Raw genomic sequence first — 15,196 nt, 5'->3', positions numbered from 1 at the left:
CTGTTTGCTCGCACATTTAATGAACCTGAACCTAAAATCAAAGTGCAACACAATTCTTTCAGGCACTGAGTAGGCCTAAATGGATCCGTCTTCCAGACTAGAATTTCACCGCACGCACACACACCCCGACCACATGATTTAAATGCAATGTAAACCTGTGCTGAACGTAATGGGTAAACTAGCAGACAGACAACAGACTTTTAACATACCAAAACCATGTTGTGTCCCTAACAATGTGAGAAGTAACAAAAACAATCGTCTCGGCAAGCTTGGTCCTGAGCAAAAGGTACATGATCGGCTCATTTTGACATGAACTGCCCAACAATTCCAGTGATAACATTTCGCAATTTGTGGATATTCGTGTACCACGACTGTATATTCCATACTTGATAAAAATTGTGACTGTCCGCTTGCATCTTGAACCCAACGGATACATAAATTAAGATGTGGGGGCGCTCATTAATGTTTGACGAACGGCACAGGTAGTGCCATTGTGATGTTGTATCATACGTGAAAACATTCAAGATATGAGAAACAAAGTGATTGTTCATTAAACTTCTCTATCAAACAAATGGCTACCTACAATGTATTATAAGCACTGCACAAGGACAGTCCAATACCCTGTGTACCAATCCAAATGTTGGTTTTTTTTTAAATACGAGTATGTCCGCTCGTCTCCAAAATGCATGTTGAATGTTGAGATTACACTCTAGTGAACTCTGACACAGGAAATGAGACTGCCATGCAACAAAGTACACCCATCATGACAATGACTGACCTTAACTTTGCCGAAATAACATCTATACTTTGTTCGGCACAAAATTGAACCGAGTAAGTTTTGCTCTCATCTACATAAACTAGTGCTTGTTTCTGAATCTGCGATATAAAGCGTTATCTTGCTACCTATTTAAAACTAACTACTGCATGTGAGACTTTTTAAGATATATACCAATTTTGATTCGGAAATATTGCAAGTTATGTAAGATGAATCTGACTTGAGCCCAAAACTATGAATAGATAATCTTTCCCACAACTTTCTTTCTGTACACTATGCCTGGAACATGGAACAGCCCGCAGGGCAGCCAATGAGTACACTCCTCTGGGAACAGATCAGTACATAATTATGCTGGGAAGATTTCTTTTTCACAGGTTGAAATATTTTCTGGTAATTATTTCACTGTTTTTCATGCATGCAAAAAAAATCATTCTTGTTTTCACAAAAGGTACCATTTGCAGTGTTAATGTTAAGTGATGTGTAGGATCAAGTTTTCTTTTCTTTTTTTGTTATTCAGTTAAGGGTCACTTCCCAAATTAAATACCACCATGGTGGTAGCGTTCATTACCAACGCCATGCTGTTACCACACACACAAAATGTATGCAACGTAGCTAGTTTCCTTCTTACACAACACAAAAATTGTGCATAGTCAAGTGTAATAGATATTTACCAAGTCCAAGGTCATTGGTAAACATTCAACTGACTACCAGTGCATGATTTCCCAGGGCATTTCAATGTTGATAGGGCGGAGTCAGTTCGTACTGCACATTTGGTATGTAGCCAATTCATGTAGTCACGTCCACACAGGGTGACAACATTGTGTGGCCTAGTAACATACATCCCACGCATACATCGGTAAACGATTGTGTGTATGTGTTTGCGCCCTCATGTGTTCAAGTTCGCGCCCTTATTTGAAACATAGCGATTTCACTCGTACAACATGTATAGTGCATAGTAACCACGATACTGATGTTTGACTGATAATGATTGGAAACAAACTCGCAAAACATGTATAGCACATAAACTTATGATTATGAGAAAACAAAAAAAAAGATGATATAGTAAATTGCCGATTAATGTATGACAACAGTGACCAGATACAGACATATATCAAACAATATCAGCAGATTAATAACGACAGCAGGAAATCACCCAAGTGAACTGAAAAATTAGGTTTCCTCAACTATAGGCTAGCAAATATAACCTTACACTTCCCACATAATGTGAACAGAGTGTATAAAGTTTAGGGCTAAGGCACAAACTTTAGTTTGCAGGGTTTGCCTGTGTCATCAGACTAAGCAAGCAAGCAAGCAGACTTTGTACAATCAATTGCGGGTGGCTAACTTATCCTGAGTTCCCTTCCTCCTGTTGGCCTAGCTCATATCAGACTCTCCTTAGATCATATGTCAAACCTCACAATCTTGACTTCAACAACCCACCTTGAAGCCAATAAGACATTACACAATGTATGACTCAACAACATAACATTGTGTAAGGGCACATTGAATGGACAGGGGCTGGCTGGCTGGCCAGCCAGCCAAAGCTTAATTCCATGTCAACATGGTCAATGCCAAATAATAATTATTGACTTGGACTCAAGTTTAGGCCAAGGTTGAAAATGTGCTTCACAAGCTGACACAACACAAGGCCAAGTTGTGCATTATTTTATTACATGACCCTAACAAGCCTTCAAAATGATACTTACTCCTCTGAGCAGGAGGACCTTGTGGAATCACCATCATTCTGTCTGTTGGATGGCCTGGTAAATACAGCTGTTATTTACACTCCAGTCCCTGTATCCACTGTAACATGCAATGATACTCCAAGACCACTGCATCAAAGAGTTTGTTTCTCTCACAACATTCAGCTAGCAACCCCTATAGTAGAGGTAGCAAATTTGGTTTGGATGTAGTGTTTTCTCTTCTTTGAAGATGGTGAATGTCTGAAGTAGTAAAATTAAAGACAGCTAGCTAGCTGTAGGCAATGTGATTTAATGTGTCCATAGCATAGCTAGAATCAGCAGCAGCAGCAGCAACTGGCATTATAGGTCACACTATACATGTACTAGCATCTCTCTCTCCATCATGTTCCACATATGCTTACGTTTAGATGTCCATCCCCAAATGTTCACTTACTATATCATATCCCTGAGTATATGCAAATGATCACATATAGGTAGTGTAGTGCACGCTCTGTTGGGCTGGCCTAGTGCCAGTTAACATGTAAATATCTCTGGCGTAAATGACCTAACTTGAGGTCAGCAGCAGCACTAATGACAACAATACTCGCCAGCACTGCACACTGCTGGCAACACAGGCACAGCATACATAGATAAACACTACTGCTTCCAACAGCAATGCATGAGGCTCCTTACAACTCATGTATAATTCATTAGAATCGTTGGGGCCAGTTTCTCTCTGCAATGGTGCTTCGCAACAATTGGATATTGCTTGGCTGGAGGGGGTTGGCGTAAAAAATCAAATGACCCATATGTATGATTTAAGGGGTGGGATTTGTCCTAAGTGAAAGTGCACCACATTTTAATAACAAGTGATGAGAGTACAATGGATCCAAATACATGGTTACGGTGATACCACCACCACTGAGGTAGGAGAGATCTTCACTAGCAACATGTGTTTATTGGCATGGAAATCACAACTTCATTACTAAATGATGCAGCATAGTGGTATTTTAAAGGGCAAGTTAAAAAGCAAACATGCATTATAAATGTGGTCTAGCTTTGGCAAATGCACATAGAATCCTCAATTGCTGAAATCTGAATACCAAAATCTATTCTGGTTCATATCATGTTGGGTCTTCAAAATATCTTTAAAATATTATCATTTTATGGTAATGTAGTATCTTATATTAAACATTTATTTTAATTTTTTTTATTTCAATTCTTAACTGATTTTAAGTAACTTCTCTAAAAAAACAATAAAACTTCCGAACTGTCATTGCTGACAGAAGTTGATATTTAGGGCAAAATGGAGGAAAAGGACATGATTTGTAGACATCTGGAAAAGTCAACTTCAATATGCAAAACAATTCTCTTTCCAATTCAGTTGTCCCTTTGCATCAAAAACTCAATGTGTTACAGATTCTTAGTAATTAAGCAAATACAAAGTTACATCCATCCAACACTGGTCATTACTGACCATTCTGTTGGCCTCACATGGTGCCAGTGACAACAAAAGCTTGTTAATAAAACAATCTTCTCATCTACTTCAACCACAAATTAACGCAATAAGCTATGTTGACCACTACACCTTATGAATAAAAGACTAGTAGCTGGCAAGCAGCAAGTGCCTGTAAGTTTATCCGATTCCAATCTAAGTCATTTTTGCACACTAGAGGGGGCTATGACAGTTCACCACTTGGTCAATACATGATACATGCCTTGATTTTGGGTGCTGCAGTATGCGGAGGGATTTATAGAATACCCCTGGTCTATACTGATTTACTTCAATAATTCACTCACATGTGCTATTATGATGATGGTGTTAGGAATTATTTCTAATATGTGATTATCTGGTACAAGAATCTTGCTCCTATTCCTAAGTATATTTTAAAGTAAAGAGTACCGAATTGTACAAAGAAAATAAGTGAAGACCTAATTATTTATATGGTGGACACAGAGACAAATTTTAATCCAAAAACATATTGTAGACTCCTAAACAGAGTGATCTTACCTCTCAGATGTTGATTAAGAAGTTCTTACACTGCTTATTACACATCTCAGGGATTGATGCAAGAAGTATCTTAATCAACATCAGAAACAGTAAATCATCCTGTGTACTGCATAGAAATCATGTACACTACATTATCCAAGATTGACCTTAATATTAAGGCAAAATAGACTTCCCACACTTGAATTGTAAACCACACAGGTGTTAATCTGGTATACCATGGATTACAGCTTAGCCTCAACTAAAACAGTCCCAAAATTTGTCCAAATTGCATAATAATCTTCCCACAATTCAGGAAAAGTTTTGCCACCAGGGATTACTGTTTTGTCTGGTCACTTTAGGTCAGTAATGGTCAGTCTGACCACAGCTCCTTTGTGAATGAATGACAAGTCTGGTCATTCTCTACATTTTGACCCAGAACAAAAGAAATGTTGGGCCTTGAAGTTGACCAATGGCCCCTTTGTTTGACCATCTGGCCATCAGTGTAATGGTCAGTTTTGCCACAACAACATAATTAGTCTTAACTTATTAACACATTGTAAGTTGATGCAATTTAATTAAAACATTTGCTTCTTATCATTTGTACAATACACCGCCATCTCTGAAGCACAATTCACGTTCCAATTGAAATTTATCAAAATATTTCATGTTATTGCTATTACAGATGAATAATTTGTCCCTGTGTGAATGAAAATCATTTTACCTTCAGCCTTTTCTATTCAAAAATATTTGCACTGTAGGCCTATAACCTTTTTTTTTTTTTTTTTAACTGCATAAAAACCCATTCAGCAAGAGATATGACTTTGCTTTTCAGCCCATGAGATTCCCTTAATACATGACTTGATTTAATCACCCAATCACTAACTTACTTTTATAGCATAATACTCTCACAAGTTGTATTGATAAAATAATCTGAAGATATTGTGATGTCGACATTCACTCACATGTGCGCCACCTTACACTAACTTAACAATATGCACACACACATGCATAAATATATGCACACTCCAGTAGGAATAAATGAAAACCCTTCCTGTACACATCATCAATTATTCACCACAAATGTTCCCTTTTTCTTTCATTAAAGTGTGTTAAACCAACATTTCATCAATTATTTTGGAGGAAGCTAAAGAAAACATCACTGGTTTTTCGAGGTTGCACTTTTATTATTTCATTGACCTTTATTTTCTATGAAAAAAGAACCATCCAAGTCCACAAACATAATTTGAATAGCCATATAAAAAGCACTAAGTCTACAAGAATTTCCCACTCTTTTTCCCAAAAGCAACATCAATGGAAAAGCTGTAAAATGTTATCCATCAAACATACACTATCTTCATTTTTGGTGACACTGCAAGAAGCAGTAAAGCCCAAAATCTCCTCTGTGACCCAAATACATGGCAGGCAACAAAGCACACTCCAGGGTTACTACAAACACTTGTCAATATTTTGTGCATGAATATTTTCACAGTCTGAAAATTTATACACTTAAAATTATCTTTCATCAGTGAATTCTAATTCTTATCAAACACCTACATACTTATTATATGAAGCAAAATTAATATATTATCATTTATTCTTTTTGGTGTACAATGCACAACATAACTTCAGGCATGAACATTTCGAGACAGTGTACATAACACTTACCTACACAGTAATGTCCAGTGATAACCAGCCCAGCAAGATGGCTGTACTATGCAAATGACCTTGTCCTGGTATGAGGACACATACTCCTCATTGGCTTACTAACATATTAACAGTAGGTATGCTTGTCTCATCTATTAGGCTATTTAGCCCTTGAGGGCATACAAAGCTGGTCACATATTGCAAAGTTATTTGACATATCTAGGCCATAACCAGCATGCAATCATTGACCAGTCACATGGGATGATAGTACTTTCCAAGGATTTCGGACTTGACCAACCCACCAAGCTCACATCATACATTTGTGTACGTGTACCTGTATCATACTCCATGTATATAAAACAGTGAAATTATAGAAGAAGAATATTTACTAGAATGATATAATTATTCTGCAAGGTTTTTTTTCATTCTTAGTATGTCTAAATATCAGCCACAATCATCTCATCAATGTCATAAATAACAACTTCTATATTCAACAATAAATTGTGGCTCAAAAATTGACCTCATGTAGTGTGATTTACTGATTGTACCCTATACATTTGGTCGAATCCAACCAAAAGGGTCCACGGGCCAAAAATAAAAGTCCGAAATAAAAATGTCTCCACAATTTTTTCCTTTTGCCCATTGATTGATGACATATTGGCCTTATAGGAACCAAAAGTGCCATTACTAATCTTGAAAAATAAATCCAGGACGTGTGATAGTAAATGTGATATCAAAACCCAATGTTACCTACTTAATACCACTAGGATGCTTTCACTATCGCAATACTAATCAACCTAAAACAAATGGAATATTCCCATTAACGCTTTTTTCGGTGTAATGTAGACCACAGGGTGTCAGGAAAATGCTAGCTCAACCAGAAAATATTTGTTTTTATTTTTATAACGCGATCAATATGATCTTAGTCAATTTATGCTAGTTTATTTTTGAAAATGAAGTTTAGGTCAGTTTCTGTATTTTATTTATCAAATGAGTATGAATCAATTTACACATTGTATAAGAACGAGTAGGATATATGTTTTCAAGAATATTAGGAATTATAAGCATACACCTAACGCTTTATACAATGAAAAGGTGAACAAACCCGGGTATTCGTAGGTAACATGAGCGATTTAACAATATCTATATTGAGTTGAGAGGTTTAAAGTTTGCTATTATGGTAATGAATTAATAAAATGATAGTTTTTAGATCTCTTTCAGATGATACGTCCAAATGAATAAATGCTATTACCTTAGATCAAAAATTTTTGGATGCTTTTAGCAAGATTTTGACCACTTCATTTTGATATACAAGTAGTTAATCAGCAATTTTACACAATAAATAATTGTTGAATGAATCCGTATATGGGTAATAATAGTGTCCTGGGGTACCGCTTAAAGTTTTTGACAATTAATTTCCATTGGTAGCGACACTTCATTACACATGTCATGTATTATGCTGTATTCGTAAGTAACATTTCAGTATTTGTAGGTAAGAATTAGACTTTTGGTGGATATCCCAATCAAAACTTCATTTTATAAAGCACTTTGAATGTATCATTTTCTTTATGTGCGTTATTGATACTTCAGACCCTATCATGTATTAATAATGTCGGTTCACAGCGGTTGAAAGAGTATTGAAGTAAGAAACAAAGGCACTAAAGTGACTTTAATTTGCTTAATTGCACACAACTCGCTTAAAACCGTTATTGCAGACTTGTGAAGTCCATCTTGGAGTCAGTTACGTCTTGTGGCCTTTCGTTTGAGGGCAACTACAATTAGCTTTATACCAGGGTCCATCATTATGTTGTCTAGATCATGAGACAATGAGAACAGTCGTTTTTTCCATGGTATTCGTAGGTAACCTTAGCGAAAACGTCAAAAGTTACCTTCGAATAAATCAATTTGGACACAAATTACTCAGACACCAGAAGGTCGGTAAACATTTAAAATGAAGCACACATGACAGTTGACAAATCCAAGTATTTATCCCTTCTAATCTTCTTTGAATCTGATTTTTCTTTCAAATGAGCAGACCGTCGTCTATTTCAGTACATATTTTTCAACAATTAAGCCGTATTCAGTTTTGCATGGTGGGCATGTATGTGAATTCGCAACTTTCATTGACATATGATTTGATAGCAAACATACAGGCCTTCGTTATGTACCAATATGGGCATTGGCATGAATGGCGGTGTTTCACAATACTGTCATGATAAAAATTGTATTCGTAGGTAACATTCGGTTACCGAAATTTACCTCTGAATACTTGCTTTTATTGTTGACATCTCAGAAATATTTAAACGCAGGCTATTGAAACTTGGTAGAAATAAAGAGTGTATTACCCTGCACCTATTGCTTAACTATTGTTTACTATTCTCTCACTTTGTGGAAATGACACAGCTTTTAACATGTATTCGGAGGTAATGCATATTTTTTACCAAACCTACCTTTGTGCCATTTAGAATTTCTGGCAGCTAAACACAATAATAAAGATGCCCGAATGCAATGCATTTAAGTATTGGACATATCAAAGCTTGTATCAATTGCGCATTTATTAGTGATTTCCATTTTATAGAGATATATCTAGTGCTATGAAGAATTGTATTCGTAGGTAATGTAAAAAAATACCACTCAAAAAATGATCACAAAAAATTCATAATTATGTACAAAAATGTAAAAAATTGAACAGACAATCTTTGAATACACGCCTTTCAGGAAATCAATTTAGATTCAATCCAATGACTTCTTTTCATAACTGATTTAGACGCTTTTAAAAATACTTTAAGAAATATTTTGAAAAAATGGGTAAAAATAGCATGTTTTGGGGTCTCTGTGTCTAAGTTTTTCACAGAAGGGGGTCTTATTATATATGGCGCGAAGCGTATGATCAAGGCGAATAAACACAATACAAAAATGAATGCCAGTTGATTAATACTTTTAAGTTATGGCCCTGAACATGCCGTGTACACTTTTCGTTGGATTCGACCATTTACATGTCATTTTTAGAGTATTGGGTTTATAGAACTGTGCCTTGTTGGACAGGCATATAAGGAGATCCTGGTGTTATCTATTAACACATATCCTCACAAGTTTCAAAGACTGAATCTGAAACCATGAATCACTTTACATAGTTATGTGAGTTATATCAAAGCAAAATGGGCATGTATATACTGAACTGAATGTGGAATGTGGTCAAGTCTCTGTAATATTTCAGAGATAAGGCTTAAATGCTTGATTTATATTTCATCATGTTCATGAGATTTCAGGAGAATAATTCATCTCACATGCTCAACTTGTAAGAGTGTTGGCAATGCAAACAATGATTCCTTCCTATTGGTAACCAAACAAAATCACACCCATTATTATAGGCCTAGGTCTTTATTAGTTATACCGCAAAACAATAATAACATTTCTGAAAATAAAAAAGCAAGGGCTGCTAAAGCATTTTCATCATCCCTGATATAAGGTAAACTTAAAATTGGCTGTAGAATATTTTTGTCTCATCCTCACTCCTGGGATTACTGGGATACCTGGGATAATCTTGTTATTATGTTTGCTTTTAAGGTACCAGGTATTAAAAATGTACTCATTCAAATTACTTTGCCAACATCCTATCAAGATACGAGCAGGCTACCCCACCCAAAAAAAAATGAACAGGTATATATCATAATCTTTATGAAGCGAAGTTATAAGAAATGGGTTACAACTCTTGCCTTTCACTATCGAGAACACTCAAGATAATATAGGACACAAGTCTCTTGTTTCAATCCATATTTTAGGCTTTCATTATAATGTAAAAAGAAGACAAAGAAGAAAAAATCGTATATACAGGTCGGTGTTACACTTGAGAAGCAAGGGCTCATAATATTGGCAACATGTACCTATATTTGATGTAATACAATCCCGCCGCATTTGCTACATATTGGATTTCTGTATGACTAGCAATTCATGATCTAGAGACCGGCCGCCCAAATGGATGACCAATGCACTGATTCATCATCAATGCCCTGCCTGCATATAAACACATTCCAAGTCATCTTCAACACCACACAAGAAGCTCTTCCTTGGCTATTAATGACCAAAAATAAAAATTATTTTGACCTAATGAGGAATTCATTTTTTAGTATCTCAAATCATTTTTCATGAGTGGGTTAAGTTGCTGCTGTGTAGATTTCCTGACAATCACTTACATGCAGGATTTTCATTATCTTTCCTAAAATTACACATTTACGTATTTTTCACATGTACTCATTGCTGCTGTATAAAGCTAAATGTAGCGTTGAAGCAATTGGCACAAAAATAACACCACCTAAAAAAAATCAACTTTGGCAAGGGTTTGAAGGCCACTCAAGAGATCTAGTTTGGGCAAGATATGACAGTATCACTTTCTAAAATATTATAATGATAAGAATTTGTTATTGCTACTAGTACTAGTATGTAATGATACATATATATCACTATTTGTGGCTGACCTCATTATTATCTTTTTCACTTGAATGTTGTAAAAGTGAAGAAATCAACTAGATTGTCCAACATGTTTTGAGCACTTATTTCTCTTAAAGCCTTAATGTACGATCTTTTTAAATTTTGAGATTTTTCTTTTTTTCTTCTAAAATGATAATATGCAATCATTATGAAAGTTCCCAATACAAATGGACAAAAAAAACATTGGGAATTTGCAAAGAAACAACATCATAAACTTCACCTCTATCAGACTCAAACATCTCGCACTATTTGGATTAGGACAGCGAAAAGCGGCCTCAGAGTTAGTCTCTTACACGGCCAGTTTGAGTTACGCTCCCTCCACATGTGGAGGGAGCGTAACTAAGCTAATTTTGTACGAGACTACGGTTTATGATCGTGGCCGACATAAAGTCATAAATCTAAAAAATTATGACTTTATGTCGGACCAACAGAAAATCGTCCCGTTTTACTACAAATAGGACGAATTTGACAGTTTGCTCATAGATTTAAGTTAGAACATGTGTAAGTATTACAAATATGCCAACAAATCGGTTTTGAAAAAAATAAAGGTAAATTCTGAAAATTATGACTTTAACACACACACACATTTCATATTTGCTACTTTCAAAAGCTGCAGCTACCTGCTGAAATGCCTAAAACTTCTTACAAATACTATTTCCCAGCTTTCCTGTCTTAAGTTCTACACTTGTTGAAGCCTAGTTATTACTAGTGCAATTGAACACAGGAAACCAATGAAACAAAATATGTGTGATAAATAACTGCAGGGAATCATCATATATATAGCAAGAATTTCAAATCATTTCTAGATATTTTTGTCAAATAATCCAAACTATGATTTATATGTTCTAATTGGTTCTAGTTATTTCTGCCCAATTTCATTATGCAGCACAGGAAAACAAGGCTAGACACGATGATGTGAAAAGGATGTTAAAAATGGGCGGGGAAATGCTGTCACAAATCAACAACTGGACATGTAAGAGTGGGAAATAATCAGCCAACTTGGATCAACTGATTTGAGATCTTGTTGATCTGTTGAATCTCAAACCTGAAAGATGCCATATTACTATGAGAAATGTCCAAACAAGTTTGGTCTCCAAAAAAAATGTTTATATCATTATCCAGTCCTACTACCACACCCAAACAAAACCTGTTCAGCCTGTGCAATCAGAATTTTTTTTAAGAAAATGTATTTTTGCTGGTATACATAGAGGCCTATTTATGTTGGCAGCCCTGGGTTGGCTGTTACTTTTTGGAGGGGTTGGCTGTTACTTTTTGGAGGGGTTAGCTTTTACTTTTTTAAGGATGTAATTGTGGTTGTTAATATTGTATAGCAACTATTGTTAAGTCTTGTAATAAGTCTAATTCCATGTCCAGGTCAACTATGTTGCATTCAGGTTCAGGTTCACCAGGCAAGGTGCAATCAATTCCCAGGGGCTCAATATACAATAACCTATGTACATGACATTAAAATCTGCATTTGCCATGTTTATGTTTTGGCTCATTCTCAAACAAAACAGAGATCAAAGCTTCATGATAACTATTGTAAACATGAGTATATGGTTAAGTGAACTTCACACTTTCAGAAATATAAAGTCTTTACTCAACGTAACACTAGAATCCTATCACGCCACCATGATGAAGGCAAAGCCCAGTTCTTTAACCTCAGGGCACAGTTATTCAACCTAAATAATGTAAGTGTACATTCATGGAATGACTGACGGGGAAGTGTAGAATATTGAACTAAGTCACGGGAGGTGATGCTATTTTAGCTGTGTGAGTGCAATTCATTGTCAAAATGGTCCATTTACAGGGACAGATTTGAGGCATGGGCCATGTCAGTGTGCCTATGATATGTAGATGATCCATACATGTACTAGGCCTATGCAAAATGTTCAGCATTTTTAATAATTTACTGCATACATAATATATAGGCACAATGTGAATGAACTTTTAATCATTTACTGCATACTTTTTTATTAAATGTGTACACAATGTGAATGAACTTTTGAAGCAATGATGAAATGTGACATGATCAAGTGGAATGAGTCACATGTCAGCAATTTTCTATTAGAGATTTTTTACATCCTTTTCTGACAGTTTACAAATGCTATATTTTGATGCAAACCCCATCAAAATCAGACATCTGGTTACTGAGTTATGAGTTAATTTATCAATTGCTGAAAACTTGAATATAAAACAAAAGAATTTGAACATGGTTTTTGTCAATATCTTAAAAAACAATATTAGCAACATCTTACTCATTCCCCTTGGTCATTATTATCATCATTATTATTAAATAAATGTATAGATTCATTTCTGCATGGTTTGCTGATGTTTTTAACCTTTCAAAGTGCAAATATCAATATTATCATGCCTTAATTTACTGGGCAAAACTAAACCTAAAATTAATTGGGTAAACTTGTAAACCAATATCAATTCATGCATGATTATTCCTGTCATTATTTCACCCAAAGTTGTCCTCCTCTCTTCCCCTCCATATAAGGTATTTTCTTCAACAAGTAAAATAGAACCGATCAGAGGTAGCGTTTTAAGGGGTCTTGGGGTCCAGGACTCCTCGATTTGGCAGATCCCTGTGATTTGGATCCCTTAATTTTGTACATCTGAATTAGACATGCCTGTACCCCTTTATTTGCCAATTTGGATCCCTGGTCTCGGCAGGTCACCGCTAACCATGGAACCGATCTGCTCCAAAATTTGACTGTTTGATTAGGTTCATTTTCTATGGCTATAGCAAAGAGATAGTAAATGTTAATGTTGCCAACTCATATTTCACTCAAAATTCCTATACCTCTGACCTTTTCTCCAGCCTGTGTTCTTCCTTTAATAAATTCTATCTATGCTTAAAAGAGAAAGAGCTGAGTGCCAGCTGAAATGAGTATCGCAATACAAATAAACAATCATAAATCATAACCAATCACAACATACTCCAAGTTCCAAAAGCGGGGATCCACGACAACGGCCAAAATTCCACCTTTAGTCATCAGCATCAGTGCAATCCACTTTTATTGCAATCCACTTCTTTAACAAGCTGACCATCAAGGCAGAAACTAATCTACTCATTATTTGTCCCTTGATTTGGGATGACCAAACTAAACATGATTAATTAATTCCAAAATCTATACCCTATCTCAAAAAAGTACCACTTGAGAATGTCTATTCCCCTTGGTAGTATTACACCAAGTATCAATTTTGAAGACAACTTAATACAAGACTAACACTACAATCCAAGGACCCTTCACTGTTAGTAGATTCACTCAAAACACGAATTCACATGAAAATTTCATGGCATGCGAATCATATGCATCCATAAGACATTAATATCTTAATGATGGAGCTAAAACGAGCAAGGAAAAGGCTAAATGAGATGGCCTGTAGGAGCCTATGCATCCCTGATGACACCCCATCTATTATTAGCATTCCTCTCATGTTTCCTCTCTCCCCTATCACTATAATGTGGGTCACTGTCAAACTGCCCATAGCATGCCATACAAAAAAAAAAAGAACCAATGGACACTTGAGTTATCAACACCATCAGTTCACTCATCTCAGCACATGACTTTGGCTTGAGGAATAAGGATGTGCATTGCAACCTATGCTACCTTTAGAACAGGTGTCATATCACCATCACATTAGAATAAAAACTGCTTCATCCCTTAAGACAACAGTAAACTTATTAAATTACACTCATATCCCTACCCTTTTTACCCCCCTTTTCTCTCAAGCAAATACAGTACTGTAATCTATCTTGTTTATAGTTGAAACCCCAGGGTTGAAACAGGTTATCTTGCTAGCAATTGCTAACCACTCATTAGCCCTATATCAATGGACTTGCAAAATTGGCAAGTACTTCAACATTTACACCAAAAGTGGATAAATTTACAAGCTGAGTTGAGCACATAGTCAGGTGGGGTGCAGGGATTTGGAGCACCCCGATTCCATTGACACACAGGTAAAATATGTTTAATGCACCCAAATTTATTGTTAATCCACTATAGCATACATGTAGGCCTACATTGTAGGTAATCAAGTTGTCACAAGAAGAAAATGTATGCATACATATACTGTTATGGCAAATGTTATGTCACTTTACAATAATATGCAGGCACACATGTTCTATGTTCTACAATATGAAGCTATATTATGCAAATTTATGAAAATATATTCATTCACCTGAATATAATTATATGCAGATGTTTTCAACATTTTAGCATGCATATGAAGAGTTCAATTTGAGATAAATGCAAATATAACTAGCCAAATATAAAAAAATAAAATAAAACATATCCTATTTTTGATCTTAGTTTAAAAAATTTACCTTTGGATTGGGCAGAGTTTGTTGCCTTGACTCAAAATAATTGAAAATGGTATTTAAAGCTGCTTTTGCCTCTGAACTCTTCACATACATGTATAATAATATGTATATGATGACCTGTTGATATAAATGGATGCCATTTAATGTTAGAGAGTTTAGGTAGGCCTTTACATGTATACCTGGCATGTATAATATGTGACGTGTCATGTCAAAAGGAGACACTTTTGGGCAGGCTATCAATTTTGAGGTTTTTACATATGTTAAATATAGAGATATTTTGCTCC

General features: G+C 35.6%; 1 pseudogene; it reads right to left on the bottom strand.

The window, feature by feature from the left end:
- Nucleotides 1-763, bottom strand: part of LOC140162115 (uncharacterized) — a 42,142-nt pseudogene extending 41,379 nt beyond the window's left edge.
- Nucleotides 764-15,196: the final 14,433 nt, after the last annotated feature.

Source organism: Amphiura filiformis, chromosome 1 (assembly GCF_039555335.1).
Source record: "Amphiura filiformis chromosome 1, Afil_fr2py, whole genome shotgun sequence".
Lineage (NCBI taxonomy): Eukaryota > Metazoa > Echinodermata > Ophiuroidea > Amphilepidida > Amphiuridae > Amphiura > Amphiura filiformis.
This window is presented reverse-complemented; position numbering and strand designations above follow the sequence as displayed.